Source organism: Ochotona curzoniae, unplaced genomic scaffold, assembly GCF_017591425.1.
Source record: "Ochotona curzoniae isolate NIBS_2020 unplaced genomic scaffold, NIBS_Ocur_1.0 contig_1919, whole genome shotgun sequence".
NCBI classification, from domain to species: domain Eukaryota; kingdom Metazoa; phylum Chordata; class Mammalia; order Lagomorpha; family Ochotonidae; genus Ochotona; species Ochotona curzoniae.
In genome coordinates this window covers 7753-33006 of record NW_024465253.1, presented here as the reverse complement: position 1 = coordinate 33006, position 25254 = coordinate 7753, and the positions used below count along the sequence as shown (strand labels likewise).

The window sequence follows — 25254 nt, the reverse complement described above, 5'->3', positions numbered from 1 at the left end:
AGCGCGCTCCCGGGCCGCGCGAGCCTCTGTGCTGCCGGCGGGATGCAGCGGGCGTGCGGCCAGGGCGCGGGGCCGCCACCTGCTGGGGAGCCAGGAACAGCGCTGTCTACAAGTTCACCAGGTACTTGTTGGCAAGAATTGCAGAGTCCCCTAAGAAAAAGCTCTGAGAAAAACTTTGCAGTGTTATTTGCTATACGTTTAATAAAATTAATGCAAAATCAATCAAGGAGAAGAAAAGATGTGTTTTAGCCAAGTATGTTTGGAGACCATTGGAATGTGATTCCAGTTGACTGCTGTCCAGTTTTGGTTTATGTCAACTCTTAAGAGTTAAGTCCAGCATGAAATTGTCTCCTACTAGACAAAATAATTGTGGTAAATAACTGACAAATTTGAAAAAAGGAAAAGAAACTGGATGCCTATATTGTCGTAGTGCCACTTTGGTAGAGTCTAACTTAGTGGGTTGCCTGGCAGAAGCCTGTTCAGAAGGCATTTTTTGGTATTGCCTTTTGTGCATTTTATTATGAAAATGCAGCAGTCATATTTAGTGAAAAAAGATGTGAATTATTGCTTATAATAGAAATAAAAGCAAGCATTGGTTGCTTAAACTGGTTTCTCATGTCCAACCAGAAAAAGAGAACTTTAGTTAAGGTAAGATAAGTAAATGCACACACATACACCATATATACTTTTTTGAGGGGGAGGGGTAGCTAAAAGGAAATCAATTGTATGTAATACTTTAATAAATTCCTAAAATATTTGACAACTGACATTTTCATTTTGGAAATTCAACTAAATCTAAAAGCATTGTAAAGTTACTATGGTTAAAAACGAATAAGAAATTTAAATTATCTCTGTTTTTTTTTTATAACATGTAGAGCTGCTATTTTACTACTTGGGGAATGGGAAGTGAAAATTGGACCCTGGAGGGTTTCTACACGCTTTCATCACTTCTCTTTTAGAGAATATTAAAGCATCCAGTGTTAACTGGAGTAAAACAATTACTAAGTACCATCAGCAAGGAAAGTCTTGAGCGACCTCCTGGAAGGAGAGATGTTGAGGGTGTTGAGAACAGTGCTTTTCCATGTGTCTGGTCTCTGATCCAAGTTATACGCACAAACAGAAGCTATGAGCTTTCAGGGCACACACTGCTTTAAATGTATAATGCAACTTGCTGCCAGAACCAGATGTGTTGAAGAAAGAAAACAAAACCACCTCCTTTCTATAGCCACCTTTCCATAGGTATTAAAGTCAAGTTTAGTGTTCTGTTTTAACAAGATTGTATTTTATTTTGCATAGCCGCACATCTGCTTATTTAAAAAAAATACTTACCCTTTGGTAGTAATGGTTCAGTACAAGTGAGTATTACAGCTTAATGTCTCTGTGTTCTAATTCTAAGTGTTCTTTTATTCCAGGTCTTATAGAGCAGATAAGACATCTGTAAGGTCATTTTTTGAAATATATTGTAATATAATGAAAAAATGTAACATAATTTAAAAAAAAATTGCAGGAAGAGCAGGAGAGACAGACAAATGTTTTAGCTGCCCTGTGGTTCCCAAATGGCTCAAAGATCAGGGCTGTACCAGGCCCAAGTCAGGAACTTCATCAGGGTCTGCCTTGAGGGTGGTAGGGGCCCAAGCACTGGGGCCATCTTCCAGCTGCTTTGGAAAGATTTTTGTTGTTGTTTAAATTTGTCTCACCTGAGGACGTTTTTCATTGATGCATTGAGATACTCCATGCAATTGGATTTCCTGAGTTGCAATGATTCATTTGTGTGGATCCCTAAGGAGAGTGTTAGCAGTGAGGATGATGGTTTCATCCCAAAGTAACTCCTTGAGATTTTCTTTTTCAAATTCAAGTCAACTTATCCTTACTTCTCTGTTGCATATTATGCTTTTATCTAATCATACATGAAGTATGGGTAGTCTGCCACTATGTCAATTTTTTCCTGTTTCAAGTTGGTTTAAGGTCTCCTAATGTATCATCATCTAACTGCAAGTCTCATCTTTTCTTCAAGCCAGGACACCTCCGACTGCTTGAGAACACACGTGTGATAGTGTAATTTCTGCTTTTCTGAAAGAACTCGGAGGAGACCTGATAGAGGAGCTTGGGGAACATCTCCGTCAGGACACAGTCCCTGCAGGTAAGCACAAGAACCAGGGCAGGGAGCAGCCCATCCCAGGCCCGATTACAGTACCCACCAGTATACCTGTGGCTCAGATATGGGGGCGGGCCAGGCTGGACCAGTTCTTGTCAGCCACTGGCAGAGCTGAGAACCAGGATAGGGTGCAGGACAGGCCTAGTTGGGCTGTAACAGCAGCCAGTTCACATTTAGGATTGTGACTGAGGGCTGGCTAGGCTAGGCTAGGCTGCAGTTCTCACCAGCATGAGCTGGAATTAGGCACAAAACATGCCAGGTCAGGCTGCAGCATCAGGTGACAAATGCCAAGGTGAGGCAGGCCATGCCATATCAGGCTGCAGCACCCGCCAGTACATGTGAGACCAGGGAGAGGTGGGTAAGCATCATAGGGTAGCAGCAGGGGTTCGTACTGGTGGAAGTGAGAACTGGGACTGAGGGCAGACCAGGCCAGACCAATACCCATAGGGCTGCATGTGAGCTGGGAAAGGCAGCAAGGCCGGGTGACTATAAACACTGTGCATGCATGAGTCAGAAGTAGTGCAGGCTGCCCAGACTTTGCCACAGCATCAGGGCTGGCAAATGCTGGGACTAGGGGCAACTCCTGTCAAGCTAGACTGCAGAACCACAGGGGAGTGCAAATCTCCCAGTAGGGAAACTGTGGGCTCCTCTCTAATGAGCTGTGACTCCCACGGGTAAGCATGAGAAGCAGGGCTGCGGGTGGGACTGTCTGGCCAAGCAGTGGCATCTACTGGAATGAGTGTGGGCTGATAACAGTGTTTGTTGGGTTGAACTAGGCTAAAACGCCCATTGATGTATACAAGAGCTGAATAGGATGTGTGTCAGACAGGAGCAGTCTGCTGCACATAGTGAGAAGTATATTGGATGGTTGTTTTGGGGGGTCACTCTGACTAGGCTACAGTTCCTGCTGGTATGTTTGAGGATCAAATGTGTAGTGGGCTGGGTTGGGCTGGACTGAAGCATCCATTTGGTTGTGTAAGAGATGGGCTTGACACAGAACTGACCCAGCACAGGCTAATGTGTTGTCAGACTAAGCCAGACCCTGTACTGGCAAGCACACACAGAGTCAGGTCTAGGTTCACCACAGACAAAGTCTCTGTGGGTTGAGAAGTGAAGCAGCCAGGACATGAGCCAGTGCCCATATGGGATGCCAGTGCTGCAGCAGAGGATCAGCCTGCTTCACTGCTCCTGCCCCTGTGTGTATTTCTGTAGCTACTGTGACTGGGATTGTTCTCATCAAGTTCTTTCTCAGCCAAGAAAGAGCCTGTTGGCCTATCAAAATACTACTGGAGTAATTCAAACAGTTTGACAAGAACTGGTATTAGCTGTTTCTTGGAGGTTTGGGAGAAGTCATCAGTGAAGGCATTTGGTCCTGAGCTATTGCATTACCAGTTATTTGTTCAAGTGTTCTCTGTCTTTGTGACTCAATTTAGGCAAATTGCGTGTTCCTGTAGATTTCAAAGTTTCTTCCAAATTTCCTGATTTGTGGGTATATGTTCATAATAGTTCTGACTGATTCTATTTCTGTAGCAACCATTGTTTTCTCTTTTGTGTCTCATTCAAGTGACTTTTTAAAAAAAAAGAATAATTGTATGTATTTGAAATGAAGAGTGACAGAGAGAGTGGCCAAGATGAAGAGATCTTCCATGCCATCTACTTGTTAACTCTCCCAATGGCTGTAAAAGCTGAGGCTGGGTAGACCCAAGATAGGAGCCAGTCTTTTTAAATTGTTGTTGAGAGTTGTTTTGTGGCCTACTGTATGATCAGTCTTAGTGTTCTATGTGCTGATGAAAAGGATGTGCATTCTACAAGTGTGAGGTGGGATAGTGTACAAGTGTGTTGGGTCTGTTGTGGGGAAGGAGTTAATTAGCACTGGTTAAGCTGAGCAGTAACAGGAAATGGGGTTGTGGCTAAAAGCACCTGGACTAATGGGACTCATTGGCATGCTGTTGTCTGGCTAAAGGACTTGGGGGAAAGAATACTGAAAGGAGGAAAAAACGGAGGCTTTGGAGAGACTTCCACCATGACTGGTCTCTTGGTGCTTCTGCCTCAGACCCTCTCCCTGTCCAAATTACTGGCTTTGCTGGCAGGAGCAGGCTCCACTTGGTCCTTGTGTGTATTGAGTTTGTTATTTCTTGGTTGACTTTTTTGTCTTGTTGATTTGTTCATAGATGAAAGTGGAGTTTGAATTAACCTGGTATTATTACAACTTAAGTCTCCTTTTAGATCTACTAAATTTCTGTTTATAAAATGGTGCTCTAGCATTAGGGGTATATGTATTTGCAGTGGTTATATTGTCTGTTAAATTGATTTCATTATCATTGTGTAGGATCATGGTCTCGTTAACCATGTTTGTCTTAAAGTTTACTTTGTTTATGACAAGCATGGTTAATCCCTGCTCATTTTCAATTTCTATTTACCTGGAGTATCTTTTTTGCCTTTTTTTTTTTTTTAAGATTTATTTACTTTTGGGCCAGGGGAAGTGTTAAGGCAGTTATGTCCTTGCCTTGGACATGCCGGGATCCCATATTGGCACTGGTTCTGATCCCAGCAGCCCCACTTGTCATCCAGCTTCCTGCTGGTGGCCTGGGAAAACAGTTGAGTACAGCCCAGAGCATTGGGACCCTGCACCCTCATAAGAGACCTGGAGAAAGTTCTTGGTTCCTGGCTTTGATTTGCACAGCACTGGCGGTTGTGATCACCTGGGGAGTGAATCGTCGGATGGAAAATCTTCTCTTTCTCATCTCTTCTGTGTATATCTGACTTTACAATAAAAAGAGCAAATTTTAAAAGAAATTTTCTGTTTGCTTTTTATTGGAAAGTCAGGTTTACAAAGAGAAGAAGGGACAAAGATCTTCCATCTGTTGGTTCATTCTCCCGGTGGCCACAATTGTCTATCTTCAACTGCAGGGAGCTGGAAGGGAAGTGGAGCAGCAAGGATATGAAGTGGCATCCATATAGGATCCTGGTGCATTCAAGGCGGGTACTTTAGCCAATAGGCTCCCATGCCAGTGTTATTAATACTTTCTTAATTATCTTCCACCTTTTGGAGAATGCATCTCCCACCTAAGCCTCCAACATCCTTGCCAATCCTTACTCATCCATTCGAAACACCAGCAATGCATTAGATCCTTGTGTTCTTTTCTTTTTAATTTTATTTTGCTGATGTTTACGTAGTTGAGAAGGATGTATACACCTGTGGACTGCTGATTGTGGTGTGGACAAAGGAACAGGGGAAAGTGGATGAGACCATTTTTTCCAAGTGTTTGTTTCTTTCTTTTTTTCACTCTTTCTTTTTTCTTTCTTTCTCTCATTGTCTCTCTCACTGTCTCTCTTTCTCTCACTGTCTCTCTCACACACTTTCTTTGGTTCTTTTCTTGTTTTGTTTTCTTCCTGTACCTGGGTCAAATGGGAAGGAAGGGAGGAGGGCCACTTCCAGCAGCCCAACTGCATCAGCACCCTGGGGATGCAGGACGGCCACTTGATATCATCCCAGGGTCCCTGATGTGGAGCATGTTCCAAGGGTACTGCTCGTGATTTTGACACTTCTGACATGTTGTTGACTTCATTGCTCCAAGGTTGAGGAAATCCTTCCAAGGTCCACTGGCTGAAATAGTTCACCTTAGAGACTCAATTTGCCTGGATACTTCCTGTCAAAGCTTGGCCAGGTTAGTTGTCCAATTTTTTCTGTCTTCCATCCTCTGCCATGGTACCAGACGTCCTCTGAGGATTTCAGTTAGCTGTCATGTCTATCATGTGCTTCTAGGCATGTCATCCACTGCACTGCCATTAGCAGGTGAGGAGGCCCAGTTCTAACACATGCATTCCACGGTCAGACCACAGATGCTGTGATTTTGCCTGTGCTTGGTGTTTTGAGTCCAGTGGTCCAGTCTGGGAGTATGGGGAGGAAGTCCCCAAAGAAACCTTATCTGTGGTAAGCCCAGACCCGAGTCTTGTGTGTCAGCCAGTGTGGAGTCTGGCTCAGTTGTTCATCCACCTCAGCACCGCTTCCCCCCCCCCCCCCGGTGGTTGCAGTTTCTGAGTCAGTTCTGTCCACAGCCCATCTCTTACACAAATCAATGGATACTGTGGCCCAGCCCATCCCTGTGCACCACACGCTTGTCCTTCATGTAAATCAATGGGAACTGTAGCCTAGTCAGAGCAACCCCCAGTAATGCCCACCAGGCCCACCACCCAAACCTAGTTCCTGTGCTTGCCAGCATGTGCAGCAGACTGTCTAGTCTATCCCACATCCCATTTGACTTTTGTACACATGAGTGCGAGCTGCAGCCTAGTTCACTTGACCGGTACCATGTCCCACCCATACTTATGCCGATGGGTGCAACCACCTGTCCAGCAAGGCCTGCCTCAGCCCTGGTTCTTATGTTCACTGGTGGGAGCTGTACCCCAATAGAGGGGTATCCAAGTGTCCCAATTAGGCCTGCTTCCAGGCCCAGATCTTATACTTTTCAGGTGGTTCTGTAGTGTAGTCTCACAGGATTTGTTCCCATTCCCAGCATGCCAACTGATGCTGCAGCAAAGCCTGAGCAGCCTGCACTTACTCTGGCTCATGCATGCCCCAGTGGATATAGCCAGTTGACCCAGTCTGACTCCTGCTAACCCAGCTCAATGCAGGCCAACAAGTGTTGTAGCCCTGCCAAGTCTGGTCAGCCCCATGTCCTAGGTCTCCTGCTCGGCAGTGGGTACAATGGTGTAGCAGGGGATCCCCTTCAGTACCCCTAATGGGATTGTCCCCCACCACCTGAGGTCTTACATGTGGTGGTGGGTGCTGCGGCCAAGCCTGGAGTGGCCTGCCATGTAGCCTGGCTTGACCTGGCCTGCCCCTAGTTCTGGCACAAATGTGCACTGGCTTGTGTTGTGACCCAACTCAGCCTGTCCTGTACCCCATCCTGGTTCTCACATCTCCTAGTGGGTGCTATGAACTGGCCCAGCCTGGCCTGACCCAAGACCTGACCCACGTTGGGAGAGCTGCCCAAAGCAAAGCTGCCAGCCTCTTACCAATCTAGGGATCTCTATAGCAAAGACGACCCCATGACAGTGGCCCCTAGGTGCTGTGGCTCCAGCACCATCCTTACCAATCACCCACCCTCATCCTGCACCTTCTCCTCAGTAATGCTGCCATGCCATCACTGCTCCATTGGAACCACTCACAGCTCGGGTTTCACTCAGCAAAGCTGGAAAACCAGAGTTCCAAACTGAGAGAGAGAGAGAGAGAGAGAGATTGTTCTTTCTTCACTGGTTATCCCGCAAGTGTCCCCAAGAGCCAGCTCTGTGCTAGCCTGAAGCCAAGAGCTTTCTCTGGGTCTACCCACCCCCATGGGTGCTGGGGCCTAGGCACTTGGGTCATCCTCTGTTGGTTCTCCTGGAGCCATTAGCAGGAAGCTAGATCATAAGTGGAGCAGCTGGGACATTTAGAGCCTGAGTGCCTGAACTCCTGCCACCCAATAGGGAGTTCCAAAAAAGTTCCAGGCTTCTGGCTTTGGCCATTTAGGGTGTAAACCAGTATATGGAGACGTCTTTTTTTTCTTTTTTTCCTCTCTGTCACTCTGTCATTCAGATAGATAAAATGAATCCTTTTTAAAATATGAGTTTATTTTAGTTCTTTAAAAGTTTATTTTTATTTGGAAAGCAGAATTACATAGAAAGAAGGACAGACAGAGAGAGGTATTCCATTTGCTGGTTTACTCTTTACATGACTGCAATGGCCAGAGCTGAGCTGAGCTGATTAGGAGCCAGGAGCGTCTTCTGGGTCTCCCATATGGATGCAGGGGCCCACGGACTTGGGTCATGCTTTATTGCTTTCCCAGGCCATAAGCAGGTAGCTGCATTGGAAGCGGAGCTGGTGTCAATACAGGATGCCAGTGCCACAGGCAGAGGCTTGGTTTACTATGCCACAGCACTGGCCCCTAAAAAAAATGAGTTCAGAACAGTTGCCTCTGAACTGCACATTTTGTACAGACCTTTGCTTTGTCCTCATTCCCTTGATGATACAATACAGCACAGCAGTTACCTACAGGTTGCCCAGGCCATTGTAGCAGGTATTGCTAGTCATTCTGGAGCTGATTTAAAGTTTAGGGAGGGGACTGGTGCCATGGCAAATCAGGTTAAGCCTCTGCCTGCAGTGCCAGCATCCCGTATGGACTCCAGTTTAGCTGTTCCACTTCTGACCCAGCTTCCTGTTAATGCACCTGGGAAAGCAACAGAGGATGGTTCAAGTCCTTGGCCCCTGCACCTGCCTGGGAGACCCATAAGGGGCTACTGACTGCCAGCTTGGACCAGCCCAGCTCCAGCCATTACAGCCATTTAGGGAGTCAACCATCAGTTGAGAGATCTCTGTCTTTCCTTCTCTCTAACTCTGCCTCACATAGAAAAATAAATAAATCTTTAAAAAAAACAGATGGGTCCCGGCGGCGTGGCCTAGCAGCTAAAGTCCTAGCCTTGAACGAGCTGGGATCCCATATGGGCGCCGGTTCTAATCCCAGCAGCTCCACTTCCCATCCAGCTCTCTGCTTGTGTCCTGGGAAGGCAGTCGAGGACGGCCCAAAGCCTTGGGACCCTGCACCTGTGTGGGATACCCGGAAGAAGTTCCTGGCGTCTGGCTTCGGATTGGCATAGCATCGGCCTTTGCGCTCACTTAGTGAGTGAATCATCAGACAGAAGATCTTCCTCTCTGTCTCTCCTCCTCTCTGTATATCTGACTTTCCAATTAAAAAGAAAATAAATCTTAAAAAGAAAATAGATGAAGTATGTGGGTTTCATGCAAAGAACACATACATTTTATATGCAATGTGAGTGTTGGTGGATTTGGATTCTGGGAGCCCTCTCAACCGTAGACACCCAGGGGTGATGGTGTTGCCTGGGATGTCTGTCCTTAGTAACTCAGGAGACACTGAGACCTGGCAGAGGCTCTGTCCCCACCCAAGTGGGGACACCACAGCTGCCAACAGCAGTAGCCATGCAGTGTTGTCTGCTGGGGGCGGGGCCACACCACCTGGGCTGCCAGGTTTTGAAGGAAAGATGCAATTCAGACAGCCAATACAGGGATTGATTCCCTGTCTAGGCTTTTGCTCCGGGTGAAGAATTCCAGGGGCTGGGCTTGAGAGTGACTCTGGGGACATCCAGGGCAGCAAGCAGGAGAGGGGTGTATGGAAGGAGATATAAGGGGTGGTCCCAGAAGGGCAATGCTCGGGGGGCACTGCTGACCACAAGCTGCTTGTCTTTCAGGTCAGTGAAATCTACCACGATGAGTCTTTGGGGGCCCACATCAACGTGGTGCTGGTGCGGATCATCCTGCTGAGCCATGGGAAGGTGAGTGAATACCCGGAGCATGAATGCCACAGCCTCTGCCTCTCGGGATGCTGAGGCCATGTCTGGACACGACCGCCCTTAGGGGACATGAATGTTGGAGGAAGGATGTACAGGGCCCTACATATAGTATTTTACAGTCTACCCTTGGTAAACTAGAGTATACTTGCTGTGTCTGTTTGAATATCAAGCATGAATACATATATTATGAACTTCATGCTTGGCAGATATGGGCCATAACTTATTCTGCAGCTCACATGAAAAGTTCCTAGTCTGAAGTGTCATGTTGCATGAGCAAGCACTTGTTCTGTATGTGAAGATTGAGGTTCCATTTGTGAATATTATAAGACTAGACTCCATGATTGTTGATTATGATTCCATGGGTGGAAAGTTCATGCTTATTGAGGCTGATATCATACTCTGACATTGAAATCCATGCACAAAGGGTCGGTTTTTACACTTGTAGCCGAGTTCCATATTTTGAGATGGAAACTACACATTTGTAGTGTACAATTGGCAAGGTTTCTCATGTTGAGTTGTCAACCTCTATTTCTTGTTTATATAGTTCATAAATAAGTTCAGGCTCCACACGTAAAACTCCAATTGAATTTGTAAGCAGAATTTCCATTTGTAGTTGCTGTAAATGTTTGGAAAGTCATATTTCCATGCTTCAAGGTCTAAGTTTCACAATTAAAGGGACACTTTCTACAAGCAGAGGATTGTATTTAATGCTGAAAGCGATATTTCCCATTCCTGAGGCTCTAATCCGTGTATGTGGCTGGGTCTTAAATGTAAGACTGGATTTAAAGCTTGGAAAAGTAGAAATTCACACTTAAAAGACCTACATTAAAGACAAGATTTTCTAACTATTTGATCAGATTCAAAGCCTCCAGACTTAACATTCCATACAGAATTGAAAGATCCTTATTTGTAGAATCAAGTTCTAAGCATAGCTCAAGCATGCCTTTGGACCTGACACTTAATTACTGTTGGCCAGTCTCCACAACTGAATTCCCATGCCTCGAAACAGAAAGTTGATTTGTGCGTATGAAATCCAGATCCCTTGTCTATTATGCCACATTTCATGCACACGTGAATTATGGTACATGACTATGGTGATTGCTGGCCCACTTCTCTTGTCTGGAAGGCCATATTTCATGCTTGCAAGAACGACATTCAGTTTCAGAGTTGCTGAGTTCATATATGGAGGGCATGTTCCATGACTCCACGCAGGATCACCTGCCTACAGCATCCACTTCCACACTGGAACATTAAGTTAAACTCATGGGTCCAATTTCACACCTGGAGCAGAGATGGGGCATGCTTGCTAGGTCACATTCCAAGGCTCAAGAACCAGGTTTCCAAGAAAGAAAGGCCGTTTGCAGGGTCAAAGAACCAAATATGCAGCCGGAATTATCTGGTTTCATGGCTAGGAGGCCAGGCTCTAGGCTTTAAATATGCTCCAACTCTGTTGTAGCTGGGAAAAAAGAGGCACTACTATAGAATTGGTCATCCTAATTGCTAAATTGAGGCTTATTGTGGCATAAGCGAACCTGGAGTATGCAGAAAAAGTGTGCAACCTGCAATGGTGTAGTAAAATACCTCTTATGAGTAAATTTGACAAGGTATATAAAATATTTTTGGTTATGCACTTCCATTCATGCCTGTTCAAACTAGCAGTTACATGGATGATTACTGGTTGTTAATAGTGAGCCAGGTATTTTTACTTGCATTGTACCATTTTTTCCCATAAGATATACCCTGTTATTCAACAAATGGGAAAATTGCACGACAGGGAGCTTTACTGATTTTTTCCCAAAGTCTCCTATCTTATATACAGTAAAGTAAGAATATGAACTCTGCCATGTTTAATGTGTTTTAAATGATAATAGGCTTTGTCTGCAATGTTGAACAAACCCCAAATGAGAAGCAGTTAGTGCTGATTCCCTGGCTGCAAAATCAGACTTATTTCTGTAATTTAATACACAGAAAGTATGTTTTGGACTGCAATGTAATGTTAAGTGATGTAAAAAAGAAATGATATATCAAATCTAATAAATGCTTGTTATAACAATAAATAAAAACATTCCATTCAACTTCAGAGGTATGAATGTATGGCATACACACAGTGTGATATTCATAATTAGTTCTTATAAAGTGATCTTTCTCCCTGGAGCATTTGTGGAATTAGCTGATTAATCATCCCCACATCCTTTAGAAGGAGATAACTGTATCCTGTGTGCACAGAGCCTCGGTTATCCAGCTCAGAATGCGTTATGAACGAACATTATACACAGTGATAAGCAGGCTCCAGGCACTTCAACTACACACAAGCTGCCATTGAGGATATTATGATTCATTCTTCCACTAAGCAAATGTTTATTTGGTGTCATAACTGGATACCTATAACATGGGGCTAATAGCCCAGGGAGGCAATTCATTGATTGCATTGGCTGAATGTAGTGGCGAGCGTGATGCTGGGCTGTTCTCATTAAAAAACATATAAGTCCCTCATGATTGCCCTGATCCAAACATAGACTTGATCTCATGATGGCAGTTCCTCTAAGTACAGAGGATTTTTCCTCGTCTGCATATTTTCCAATCTGCAGAGTTGATTTCTGATTTGGCTAGAGAAAAACTAACAACGTTGACCTTGCAGTACAGCCCCCAATGTTTGCGTTTGTTGCTTCTCATAGCTAGTGCCACTGTCTACTGCATCAGAACCCATTCATTTTTAGACATGGCCTCATACCCAGTACCATCCTCCACTGCAATCTGAACATATAGGGAGCCTCGCTTGCCTAGAAATCTGAGGCTTCATGTTCAATCACCCGTAGCTTTAGCCCAGCACCAAAGTACTGATATCTTTTAGAAAACTAGGCTTGGGCTTTATCTTAGATGAGGTTCCCTAAAAGCAGAGCTAAAAGGAGGTGTTTGTGAAAATGATATATATGTTGGATGATCTCAGGAGGAACCCAGCAGGGAGCGAGAAAACCAGGATGGTAGAGGGGCTGAAGCTGTGGTTTAAGTTTGGCTTTGGGTCTAGCATTGTGAGCATGTCAGATTAAGCCTCTACCTGTGATTCTGGCATCCCATATGGGTGCTGGTTTGAGACCCTGCTGCTCTGTTTCCAAACCAGCTCCCTGCTAAGGCACTTGGGAAGCTGATGCCCCACGATCTCAGTTGTTACGAGACAATAGCATAGACTCAGTTCAAGACTGCTATTTCTTATTGGCCAGATATTTAGCAGTGTGTTACTTCGATCACTTCCTAGTGAGAAGGCATCGATTTTTGGCCCACTGATGTCTCTAGTTTTGTAATTTAGATGCCCCATTGATGCGATCATTGCAAAGCACAGGGCAGAAGCCAACCAGCAAGCAATCCTTTTTACTTTGTGGTTAGTACTTCATATGCACTGGATGGTTTCTGGTGGTGTGGGGATGTTGATACAGAGTTACAGGTGTCTGTGCTTTGTGCCCTCTTCTCTAAGAGCACCCACTTGCTCTTTCCTAAGACCTCCTTGTTTCAAGTCTTCTCATCTTGAGTCTTCCAGGTCGCTGAACATTCGGCCAAGCCATTCCCTAAGATCCATGATTAGATGCATTTTTGCAACTCAGACTGTTAATTATAAGTAGAACATGGGGTTCTCCACACAAATAATCTATCTCCTGGGCACATCTCACCACAGCCTTTCAGGATTATGCTTCAGTTAGAGTATAATTCAATGTCAGTCCATTTTTAACCTGCAGGCCATACTGGGATAAGCCACTTGTGAACAATTCCTGTGTTTCTTTCTTTCCATTTTTTGAACACTTGTGTTTTATCCTGTTAGCCCCTCTGAAGCCATTGTACAAGTTGAAGCATAAGTGTAGATGCAGAATGTCTGGGTAGTTGGGGATGTGGCTCTCTTATTGTAAATTATTCTTGTCTCCTAGACATACTTAAGTCCACTTCAGATACTCCAGCTCCAATTTAGGATGGACTTTTGCTGTTGACATGATGAGTCTGACATAATTAATGTCATGATGGATGACTCTGGCTATATGATCACTTAATTGCCTATAATCAGGATCTCAATATCCACTGGGACCCATAAAGCGAGCCAAATGATGCTTTCAATTATTCCTGTAATTCTCTGCTGCAGAGCATAACTGTCTCTTAGAACCCTGAATGTCTGTAATGTGATTCTCCTTCAGGCTTTACCAGAAATGTCTCCAGATAGCTGCAGTACTGTGGAATCTGTGGGATCATTAGACCAGACTGGCAAGTTTGTACAGTACAGCCTAAACCTGCTGCAGAATACTTCTTTGTTCTGAAGCTACTTCACTAGTAACAGCCTCCCATGTGATTTTCCTCCTGAGAAACGAGTTCAAGCAGCATTCCTACATGCCATCTCTGCTGCTTTCAAAGCCCAAAAAAGTTGATTTAGGGTTGTGCTCCTTCATCAGTGGTAAGAGGGAGAAGGAAAAACTCTTTGTCTTTTATTTGAAGCAGCTGACTTTCACACTCCACATTACTGACCTCTAAATATTGTAGCATGTTTCTGAAACATTTTAGAGTTTGACTCTTGTGATTTGGAGCATATGTCTTCCTGCATACCTAGAGTATTTGCCAGTTGTTGTTCATCAGGTTCAAATAAAATGTCAACAATTTATTGGGTTAACGTTATGGTCCATGGGGTAGTCAGACGCCTTTGACCCATATTGTTAACACCTAGCCCTGTAGTAAAACCTTGAAAACATACTCATTGTGCATGCCACTCCCACCACATGGTGGTGTGAACAGTTCCTTTATCTCCTTCTTCATGGCTGCAGAAGCATGTTTTACCAATCAAATAGCCACATATTACGATGTGATGTTATACACCACAATCGATTTAGATTTTGCAATGCCTTCCTGATAAATTACATAGAGATATAACAGAGTTCACCATTTCTGAATCCTTCAACTCTTCAAGACTATCCTTCCTTCCATTCCATCTGCACTGTGATATCATTTGGGTTTTAAAAAGGACATTTTATGGCATTCCACCTGTTTTTTTCTATTACACTGTCTCTTCTTCCACAAATCAAGTGTTAAGTGTGGAAATTCTATTCCACCAGCTACTAAATATGTCCCTTCTCACTTTACATGTAAGAATTGGGGAAATGATTGTTGGGTGGATCTGTGGGCCCAGTGACCCAACAGTGTGATAAAATTAAGGTGACCTACACTCACTACTACTATGAGATGGGAAGAGGTTCACAATGGGACTAAGAATTTCACAATGGTAGTATCAGCTCAGATCTGTCAAATGGATCTGGGTAGTCTCACCACACACACATCTTTGTGGGAAGATTGGCAATTAATGTTTGCTGAAGTACTGTGGTGTTCACTATTCCAGGGGATCAGGGAGCTGGATGGGGAGCCGAGCCACCAGGATTAGAACTGGTGCCCGTATGGGATCCTGGCACTTTCAAGGAGAGGACTTTAATGGCTACACTATCACGCTGGGCCCCAGAACATCGTGTTTTATGAGGCATCTCCACAGATTCATAAAGCTCAAGCACCCCTGGCTGCCTTTCTGACCTTACCAGTATGTAAACACATGTCTCCGATGGTTACTGTTGTGTGACTTCTATTCTGAGAGGTATCCTTCCCATTGCTACTAAGAAGTCTAGTTCTGTACCAATATGTCTTATATCAGTCTGTAAAGAACAGCCACCACTCAGCTTGCCAATGATTAAGATCTCTCTCTCTTTTTCTCTCCCTCTAGCTCTCTCTCTTTTCCCTTGGCATTCTTACGGTCTTGATTAATAGATTGCCATTCAGGGATTTTACAAAGGAATCAGCTGGTGGTTCTTTCCAGCTTATATTATAATTTGACTCCAACACACCCACTTCACTATACTTTCTATTACCATATAAACTGCTTTTCTTAATTACCATGTCATCTCACCTACTTAAATGGTGGGACTTCAGTCTACCTTGAATCTCAATTTGCCAGAATTCTTTTATATGGTAAGAGTGAGCTGGTATCCCAATTTCTCTGGATGTACTATTGAATCTTGAATTCAGCATACACATTTAGGTATAATATCAAACTTGAAGAAAAGGTCTCTAACATTTATTGATGATTCACCTGGGGTACCTTTACCAGACGTGCATCATGTCTCCAGCTGTTTAGGGTGGTCCAGCCACTGCTGTTAGCATCCTATCCCGGAGTATTTTCCCTGGTTGATGGGAGCTACCTTGCATCCTTTCCCCACCGTGTGGTTCCACAGCACTAGTGACTAACTGCTCAGACTGTGACTATGATGGTCATATCTCAGCAGGACTGACTGAGAAGACCTCAGAAGTAGCAGCGGGAGGAACAGGATTGCTCCTGAGAGGGGTTCTGCAGATTCTTGCTGAAGTAGATGTGAACGTGTCAATAGGGGAGATTCTCCAATAATCATACCACCATGTCCTGACAGGGATCCCTAGAACGTCCTAGGTAGCAGACTGTCTTCCGGTCTCCACTCTAGAAGGCAGGTCTGGGTCTCAATTCCAGCCATTCTCATTTGCCTCTCACTTCCGCTAAGTTTGCATTTCAGTACAATGGTGTATGTACCACTTCCTGTGCTTGAAAGCTGATAGCATTATAGAGGCATAGCCAGCTTCAGAGCATAGAAATCAATTAAACCACCACGATTTCCATGTCTTCAACTCCAGTGCTTTCAAATATCATTTTTATTGTACCATTCTCATTGTTACTGAATATTATTTTCAAGCATGATTTGTTCCTGTCATATCAAACAGTAAATTTGTACATTAAGGATTTAAAATGAAATCGTTCATGCTTTACCTAAGCAAACTAATTTTTTTTCCTTGCAATTATTGAAAATATTCTGTGAATTCTGTTGAGGTGGTGAAGAAGGAAATGCATTTTAAGAATCACAATAATTTGCAAAAGAGGTATTTTATCTGAGGAGGTCTTGAAGAGGGATGATGTATGAGTTGAAACTTAAGTTCCTCTCTTTAAGATGCTCCAAAATGTAAAACACTTTTGCAATATTTCAGATTATAAAATAATATAAAATTGTCAGTTTTTATGAAGATGCTCGGAAGAAAACTAAACAGTCATTTGAAATATTATCATCACAAAAATGGTGATCAATATTTTGAATTTTGGTAGCCTTTCTTTCTAATAGCTGTCACAGTCATACTCTCTTTACGTAATAATATATGCTTAAAATATTAACCTGATTTTTATATACTTTTGAATGTATCAAAATTTAATTAACCAATCCCTTTTGTATGAAAACTTGAATTATATAAAAAGCTGCTGTTCATAAACTATGTCACAATGAATATAGAACATCCATCTCTACTGGATTCAGTGTGTATCTCTCTCCCAGTTTTTCTGGCTCCGTATGGCTCTTGGCTACTCACTGAATGGAGAACAGAGGTTGCCTTTGCCTCTGCCCTGTCTGTTGGCCCTGGGACCATCTCAGTTTCTCCTAAACATAAGAGTCAAGCAGAAAGCGTGAAGCTTGGCAGGGCAGCCGAGATTCATGCTATATTCCAGGGGTCCGAGAATGTTCCACCTACATTCACCATTCCCCAACTCTGTTAGAGCAACTCTGTTAGAACTGGGGGAATTGTATTTGGGCTCCATAGACTTTCTGGGTGAACCAAACACATAACCTCCATTTTTAGTAGTTCTGAGTATGCAGACTGTGGAGGTGTTGGGGTGACTCATGGTAAAGCACAGCTGTGCTACTTTGCCTAGGTGATCTGGACTTATATGTCATCTTTGTGAGGTTATTTGCTTGCTACCTTAGAGAGACATGTCAAGAAACAAAACTACCAGAACAAATGGCGTAAAAATCTTAACAACATAAACTGTCACACCTTTCCAGAGAGGTTCAATTAGTTTGCACCATCCTATTCACTGAATGCTAATTTCTTTTTTACGCAGAAAATGTTGGGCTATGAAATGAACTCTTGCTCACTGTCTTCCTTTGTTTTCTGATGCTGTAACATGATCCCTAAGGCTGAGTAGTTTATAACAAAAAGAGATCTACTTTGGCTCATGATTCCCAAGGAGAGTGAGTTGCCATCCTCTTGTTGGTTTCTGGTGAGAGCTTGCTGCTGCTTTAGCCGGTTGGGCAAGGACCAAAGGGCAAGCAGACAATTATGCGAGAGAGGATACATGTGGGAGAGACCCAGGGAAGGTGTCCGGCCCTAGGTAGCAATCGACTCTTGAGATGGTGAAGCAATTCCTACGGGGACTAAGCCAGTTTCAAAAGAACTAACCCACTCCTGGGGGAACTACACAGATCCCTGTATGAAGGTGAAGTTTGTGACCTGATGATGCTGTTTTCTTTGTTGTTGTTGTTGTTTTTGATACAGTTTGGTTGGCGTTGAGGTCTCCTTTCTGTTTTGAGAGCTCACCCAGCTGGCAGTGCTCTTATGTATTTGGGGATATCACATCAGAACCTTAGTACTCACTGTTAGTAGTTCTTATCTTTTAATAAAACTAAATTCAAACTATTTCACTATTTCTAGAAAAAGCTCAGTGGCTTTTGACTTGCAAAAATGTTCTTTGGCACATTATGATACTTTGTTTATCAGATTTTCCTCCTGCATTGTTTCCATGAGAGAAAATAATAAAAAACCCAACTAATTAAAATATTTCTTTTTATATAAGACACTGAATTGATGAATTTAAGTGTGAAGAGAGCAGAATGAACATGGTAAGGTGCCATGTGACAAATTTGTATTCATCATTTGCCAAGCCAATCCACTGTAGCAGATGATTGACATACAATGGGAAGAAGGAGGAGTAAATGGGCTCACTCCTGTTTTGAGTTGCCAGTTCACAGACGCAACAGGAGATACTTTGCACAATCTGAATGTGTTGATAGGAAGAATATGGAATCAAGATAGGGCAGCCGAAAGCTCTGCAGGGCAATTGAACTGTAGACATACGTTTCTCTATAGCTGATTTGCAGTAATAAATAAATAAATAAATAAATCTTTCTAAGAAAAAAAGAATAAATGAGAGAGAAGCAAACTGTTGCAGTGCAGAACTTAGGCAAGTGTATCTGTGCGATGTGTGCATTTGTGTCTACAAACATCTGCATATGAGGGTAAGAATATGTTGGTATCTGCAGATGTACACATGAGTGTTTGGGAGTTGGGCTCAGGAGAGAAATGAAATGAAGTGTTATCTTGGAAACAGCACAAGGGCCATTGAGACTCATTCCCAAGGTCAGTGATGGCCAACATATGTTCGTAAGAGGGGGAAGATCACATGCATTCAAGATCATTGCTCTGACTAGGTTGAAACATAAATAGCGAAAGGAAACATGAGAGGTTGGGGGAGCCAGAGAGAGGTGACAGCTCACAGAGGAGGTATTCCAGGGGCCAGCCATGGTAAAGATACAGACAAACAGAAGGCGATGCACTCCAAAGCTGTTCATGTGTTACAATTTACAATACCAGGTGGATGGATAACTAGACTTGTAAGGGATCAAGAATCTAGGATGATCCCTATTCTTCTTTATATATACATATAAAAAAAGATGAAACTATCTCATCCCAATGTGTCCTGTTCTCTTCCTCGTAGTCAAAGGGAACTGAAAAGAGAGCCATAAAATTGCTTACTGCGTAAATGAATGATAATTGACTTCATTCAATTTGGTCCGTTGTGAGATAGCTCACTTTATCCTCACAACTCGTCATGAGGTGACAGCTATTGTCATCTATCTTTTCAGATGAAGGAAATGAACATACAGGTTAAACAGTTTTCCTGCAGTTCCACCTTCAGATGTGGAAGACCCAGGATGAATCCCAGTTCTGTGTGTGTGTGTGTGTGTGTGTGTGTGTGTGTGTGTGTGTGTGTGTGTGTGTGTGAGACTTTGTTACAGACTCCAAAGACTGAATTGCTTTCCTACAAACTTGTGTGTTGAAGTCTCAATCCCAAATTTTACTGTTTTGGAAACAGGACCTATTCACCTATTTATGGCTAAGTGAGGTTGTAAGTGTGGATTCTGGAGTAGGATCCACACTTAAAACCTCATTTCAACTTTACAATTACTTATAAGTTTTTTTTTCTTTTAAAGCATCACACTTTTAAGCTGAATCTTCCTCTTCCATTTTCTAACAGACAAATTTGAAACCAGAAAGAAAATTGGAAGGAAGAAGTTACTGCTGCACTTAAGTTCCGAGAATTTTCTCAAGTATAATTCAATCTGTAAACTGCTTTTGTGAATTGGGCTCTTTTGAAAACTTACCCTAAGATGTAAATAAGATGATACGCTTTTTATGGCACTTACATAGGATTATATCCACTTACCTCTAGGATAAACTGTGATGCAAAAGACTAGCTTTCTTCATAAAAAATATATTGTATGAGGCTTTTCTTGTGGATTTTGAGATGTCTACAAGATGACTAGTTTTAAGATTAAAAATACAGTTCCCAACTCTTGTGCAGTGAAAAGTAGTTTACAAATCTAGCCAAACAGCCATTTTTGAAAAAATTGTTTCAAATAAACTTGGCTCATTCTCAAGCGAGGTAACATATTTTATTTAACTTTTGGGTGTTCTGTTATGGAGAAATGATTATGTGGCCATTCTCTTCTGACATAGTTCCTTAGTCAGGAGCCAACTTACATTTTTAAAAGTAAATGTCAAATGCATTGTAGAAGTTTTTATTCGTATATAAAGGAGCAGCCCAGAGGAGAAAATGCTACACAGAAAACTGACAACTTTTCACTTTCTTTATAATCACAGATGTTTTAGTCTCCCATTTTTTTCTGTAATAGAGTACCTAGAAATGAATAATTTACACGAAAAAGAAATGTATTTGTCCCGTAGTTCCCAAAGCTGCTCCACATCGGTGTCTGTGTCCTGTGGGGGGCCTTGTGCTGCATCATAATGTGGTAGAAAAGCAGACGTGTAAACAGGTGCATGTGGAAGAAATAAAACACAAGGACAGCCTTGCTTTGCAGCAATCTGCTGCCTTCTCTTTGGGTCACAGCTGTTCCAGTCTTGTGCGCAGAAGGACAGCACTAATTTTGCTGACCTATCCAATCAACTGCTAAAGGTTGCATCACTTCTCAGCACTGCTACATTGGGGACCAACTTTCAATAAGACAAAGCATATGCAAATCAGAGCTGCAGGACAGCAAAGGAAGCACATATATGCTTGTTAGGGGGAGGAATAAACATACTTGTAGCATTCTCATGATAGCGTCTGCCCATTGGTCCAGCTGAGGTTGGTGTAGCTTGCAAAGTTGCACACATGATGGCCCTACCATGTGTGCTCTTTGTTGATCTGTTCAAGAGCTGGAAATACAGTACTGACTAAAACGGGGTCTGCCCATGAAGTGCTCACAGCCACAGCCACATCCATTTCATTAATCGCACGAGAATTTTACAAAGTAACTATCATTATACTATCCTTAGAGATGAGAAAATTAAGGCTCTGACAGGTTAAATGACTTGCTTGTGATTCTATGGCTGGAAAATAGCAAATCTGTATTTGATTCTGAGGTCCCTCTCCAGGAGCTTATTATGATAGCCCAATGGGGCAAATCAGAGAAAAATCAGACCTGTTTTTAGAACCTGGGTAGGGGCCCATAGGGCATCCACATAGAACTGTCAGCCACCGCTTACACTGCCTTGCAATTTCACATTTAAAACAATGCTAATGTGTATTGAAACCATCACAATTGTTTTCTCTGATATCCTTATGAAATTGCAGCCAACGTGATCCAAGTTGAGTTTTTCTCTTTTGAGGATATGGGAGTGCTTCTTTGTTTCTCTAAAGATTCTCTGAGAGGCAACCCAGAGCACCCAGCTCTGCCCAACTTCAACAGAAAGTGCTTATAAAACTTCCTTCAGATTTTCTGGCCTCTTTCCTTGTCTCCAGTCTTTTATCATGAATGCATGGAGTTAAACATCAATGATTAGTAACAATTATGCATTCTCTTACTTTAATGCCAAGAAGATTTATTTTTTTCTTCCTTCGTCCATTCATTCCACATTTACTGAATGCCATCATGTGACTAGCAATATACAGGTACAAGAAATAGATGGAAATTTCAGTTCCTGCTTGCAAGCATCTCAGAGTTCAGACAGGCAAGAACAGAGGAGACCAAAAAGTGATAACTTTTTGGATGCAAAAAGGGGACTGGAAGGAGTACAGCACAGTGCTAAGGAAACAGGGAGGAGGGGGACCAATCAGAAACCAGTGGTTGGTGGGAGTCTCAGCAGGGGAGATTCTTCTGGAGAGAAAAAGATGTCTGAGCTGTTTGTCAAACACCAGCTACTGGGTCATGGGCAGGCTGATTTAGCGAAGTTGTGTTCTTCAGGCAGACAATGCCAAGGGAAAACACTCAGAAGCATAACAGTGAAATATATATCTACCAATCTACAAGTCATGAAAAATAATCACATTTATGTGTGCCATTATTTTTGTGCAAGGTACTGTGCTAAGTGTCTCGCATTGCATACATTAACTGGATCTTCATCTAAGCACTCTACAGGAGGTATCATTCTTATTGTTGCTTCTGAGTAACTGACAGTGCTTTAATATTGACCAAAGATTACAGGAAGCTGGACTGAGGTTTGAGCTTATGTCTTTGAATATCATAGTTTTTCTATTTATCCCCTCCATACCACTCCAGTAATCCCAAAAGGTCAGAATGCTGAAGTTGGGCTGGAGGGAGAAATGGCAAGAGATGGCACAGTGCTGGTAATTTTATTTTGAAGGCTCCAGTGAGCTTCTGCAGGATTGCTAAGCAGGTGTGTGCTATGCTTAGATATGCATTTTAGAAGCTTCATTGTGTGGAAAGTGTGAAGTATGGAATGAAAGGAGGCCAGACTAGAGATGGGAAATGCCAGCAGGTGGCTGGGGCACTGCTCCTGGTGAGATATGGCAGTTTTCTGATTTCGTATGGTGGTAGGGATGGAGAGGAGGGGGGTGGATTCCAAAGATATCACTTGCCACTGACTGAATGGAAATGAAGATAGAATAGAGGGAGGGTGGGAGTCAGGGAGGATAAGAGTCTAAGATTATTTCTGGCTTTCCCTTTGGGGTGCAGTGTTGAAATTTCTCATTATTTAACAAGCTATCAAGTATAGAGTAATTGGGGGAAAACGATGAATTCTTCTTTAGATAGTTAATTCAAAATACCTAAGAAATATGCATAAGATGTGCACTGGTGACACTGAAACGTGATCCACATAACCACTGTCACACAGCAAAATGGAAGCCATTAGATTGGATAATATCAGCATATGGAAGGGCAAGAATGGAGCTGAGCGAAAAGGTAAATCAGAGATACAATCTAGAAAGCATACATATTGAAGGCTAGGAGAACTGGAAGAGTCCAGGAAGGAGGTTAGGAAGGAGGAGGAATGTAATTAGAAAGCCAAGACAAGGATATTAAGAAGAAGGGGGCTACTCAGCAGAATCCAGGGGTCAGAAAGTGTGTGACAGTAGCAGCGATCACCTCAGCTTACTGGACCTCGAGCTGCTACAGACTGTGCCTAAGTTTCAGTCTCTCATCTTACAACATGATTGCAAAGTAGTAGTGCTGGTAGGAAGAGCATCAAGTAATTTCATCCAGTACCTTTTCTGTGCCTAGTATTTGCTGAACCCTGCATGCACAATGCTTCACTCTGAATTTTTAAAATAAATCCAGCACTGGATGTTGCAGCCATCTAGGGAGTGAACCAAAAGGTGGAAACACTCTCTCTTTGTGTAACTCTTACAAAAATGATAATAAATTAAAAAAAAAAAAACCTTTAGGAAAATGTTGTATTTGTATTTGTAAAGAAGAGTGACACAGAAAAAGAGAAAGCTCTTCCATCCACTGGTTCACTCCTTTAAGCAGCCACAGTGGCTTGGCCAGCTGAAGCCAGGACACGGGAACTCCACCCAAGTCCTCCATATGGGTGATGGGAGCACAGCTACATGCAGCATCTTTGGCTACTTTTGAAGTGTATTTTTAGGGAGCCTGCTGCAAAGCAGTACAGGTAAGACTCATGCTAGCACTCCGATATGGAATGCTGGCATTGGGAAGGCACCCTAAGCCACAGCATCACAAAGCCAACCCCTCATCCTTGTTTGCACAAAGGAGGAAGCTTGACTGTGAGAGAGAGCGAGACCGGAAACATTGCCTGGGTAACATGTTGGGTTGTTGGGGAATACTGGGAGCTCAGCATAGTTTTGCTTTGCTGAGATGGAAGGGCTCTGAGTAAACAGAGTTTTATGCCACACAGTGGCATAATAGAAAGAATTTATTATCAGGGTAAAACAGTACCTAGGAGAGTAGACATTAATGGTTAATAGTTTTGGTGCATGCCACTTTTTCCAACAGATTTTCTAATTTTGCCATCCGTAGTTACATAAGTGATCATGCAAAGCAGGTCCTGATGGGGAGGAGTCCCCTCTGCTCTCCCTACAAACCTCTAATTCTACTCGTTCTCATGGCATTACAATTTTCTGTTTAAAACTGTGTCTGTTTCAGCTTTGTGTGTCCTGCAAAAGCAAGGATCATTCTTTTTCATCATTTCCCCTGCCATGCCTGTTAGCCATGTGGAATAAATCAGGCAATCAACAAATGTCTGAAGGGAATTTGATTTTCTTATATCCATTATTTTTTCCACTAACTTAATACATGGCCCTTTAAAACAGGAGGAATTTCATCTGAATTTATTACCTAGAGTTTAAGCATGAGAAACAAAGGGTCTCTTACTCTAAGGTAAAACAGAAAAGAAAGAAATACCTAGGAACACTAGGTATTTCAGAAGTTGATAGGAAAACTTGGAGGAAAAACTGGGAGGACATGGTTATGGAAACCAAAGATCCTTTATCAAGTTGGGTGAAGCTGGCTTCAGGGCTCTGCTGGGGCTGTGGCCACTGGACTGCTTTGTGAGCATCCATTGCCATTCACACGTTTCTCTTCATATCCCTTGACATAGATTTAAAGTCCTAGTGAAGTAGCCCATTGGATGAGCCAAGTCTCATCCTCTAGTGCTGCTTCCAGGAGACACGGAGCAGCACTATGTTCCTTCTCACCAAGGGGGTAGATCCTGGCCCCTGCTATGAACACACACCACACGGACAGAACCCCTACAGGAGAAGCATTTTGGATATCAGCTGCAGGAGCAAGGAAAATGTCCACTACTCTAGCTGAGAGATTCTGAGTCATTGCTCAAAAGGGCAGTCTTCCCTAGAATTTAAAATACAAACAAGGCAGACTCGTGGTTATCTGGGATTGTTTAGAGAGGGCCTCCGCGAGGCAGGGTGGGTGGGAGTACAATATGTCCCTCGTGATTACCTTCTCCTGAAACGCTAGAAATTCCTTTCCTCAAAGTCTTGTCACAGGAAGCCCGAGAGCTGGAATCTAGGATTGCATCTTCCCCCACCCTTCCGCCTCTGGCCCTTATCAAAGCAGGTTGATAAAAAGATGCATTTCCTCCCCCCAAATCTGCTGGTTTCTGCTTGCAACTGACGCTGGGCAGAGCAGGGCAGCATCTGTGTGTCAGGAAAATGATGTGTGAAAACAGTTTTCAAAAATGCACTCTCTCTAGATAAAAAGAAAACTAAAAATACGTGTGGTTACCACTTTACAGAGCCTATTGAATTTGGCTGTGAATGAGAATCTAATTGCCATCCGTTTCTAGTGGAGCTTTCCACGAACATCACATTTCCATGAAAAAGAGATGTCAGCTATGGTATCAGGATGTTCATGCAGAAATTAGAGAAATAAATAATGACCAGCTCATTGTTT

At 43.0% G+C, this 25254-nt stretch overlaps 1 long non-coding RNA gene across 2 annotated transcripts; it reads left to right on the top strand.

Annotated features, from left to right (window-relative positions):
* The first annotated feature begins 10 nt into the window (after window positions 1-10).
* On the top strand, window positions 11-19712 carry LOC121149210. Of its 2 annotated transcripts, none has more exons than XR_005882628.1 (4): window positions 11-121; window positions 2015-2140; window positions 9401-9484; window positions 19617-19712. It is a non-coding gene; the product is annotated as an uncharacterized LOC121149210 (long non-coding RNA). The 2 variants fall into 2 exon arrangements; XR_005882627.1 differs by lacking the exon at window positions 11-121 and adding an exon at window positions 5734-5823 and having other exon boundaries at window positions 2113-2140.
* The last annotated feature ends 5542 nt before the right edge of the window (window positions 19713-25254 follow it).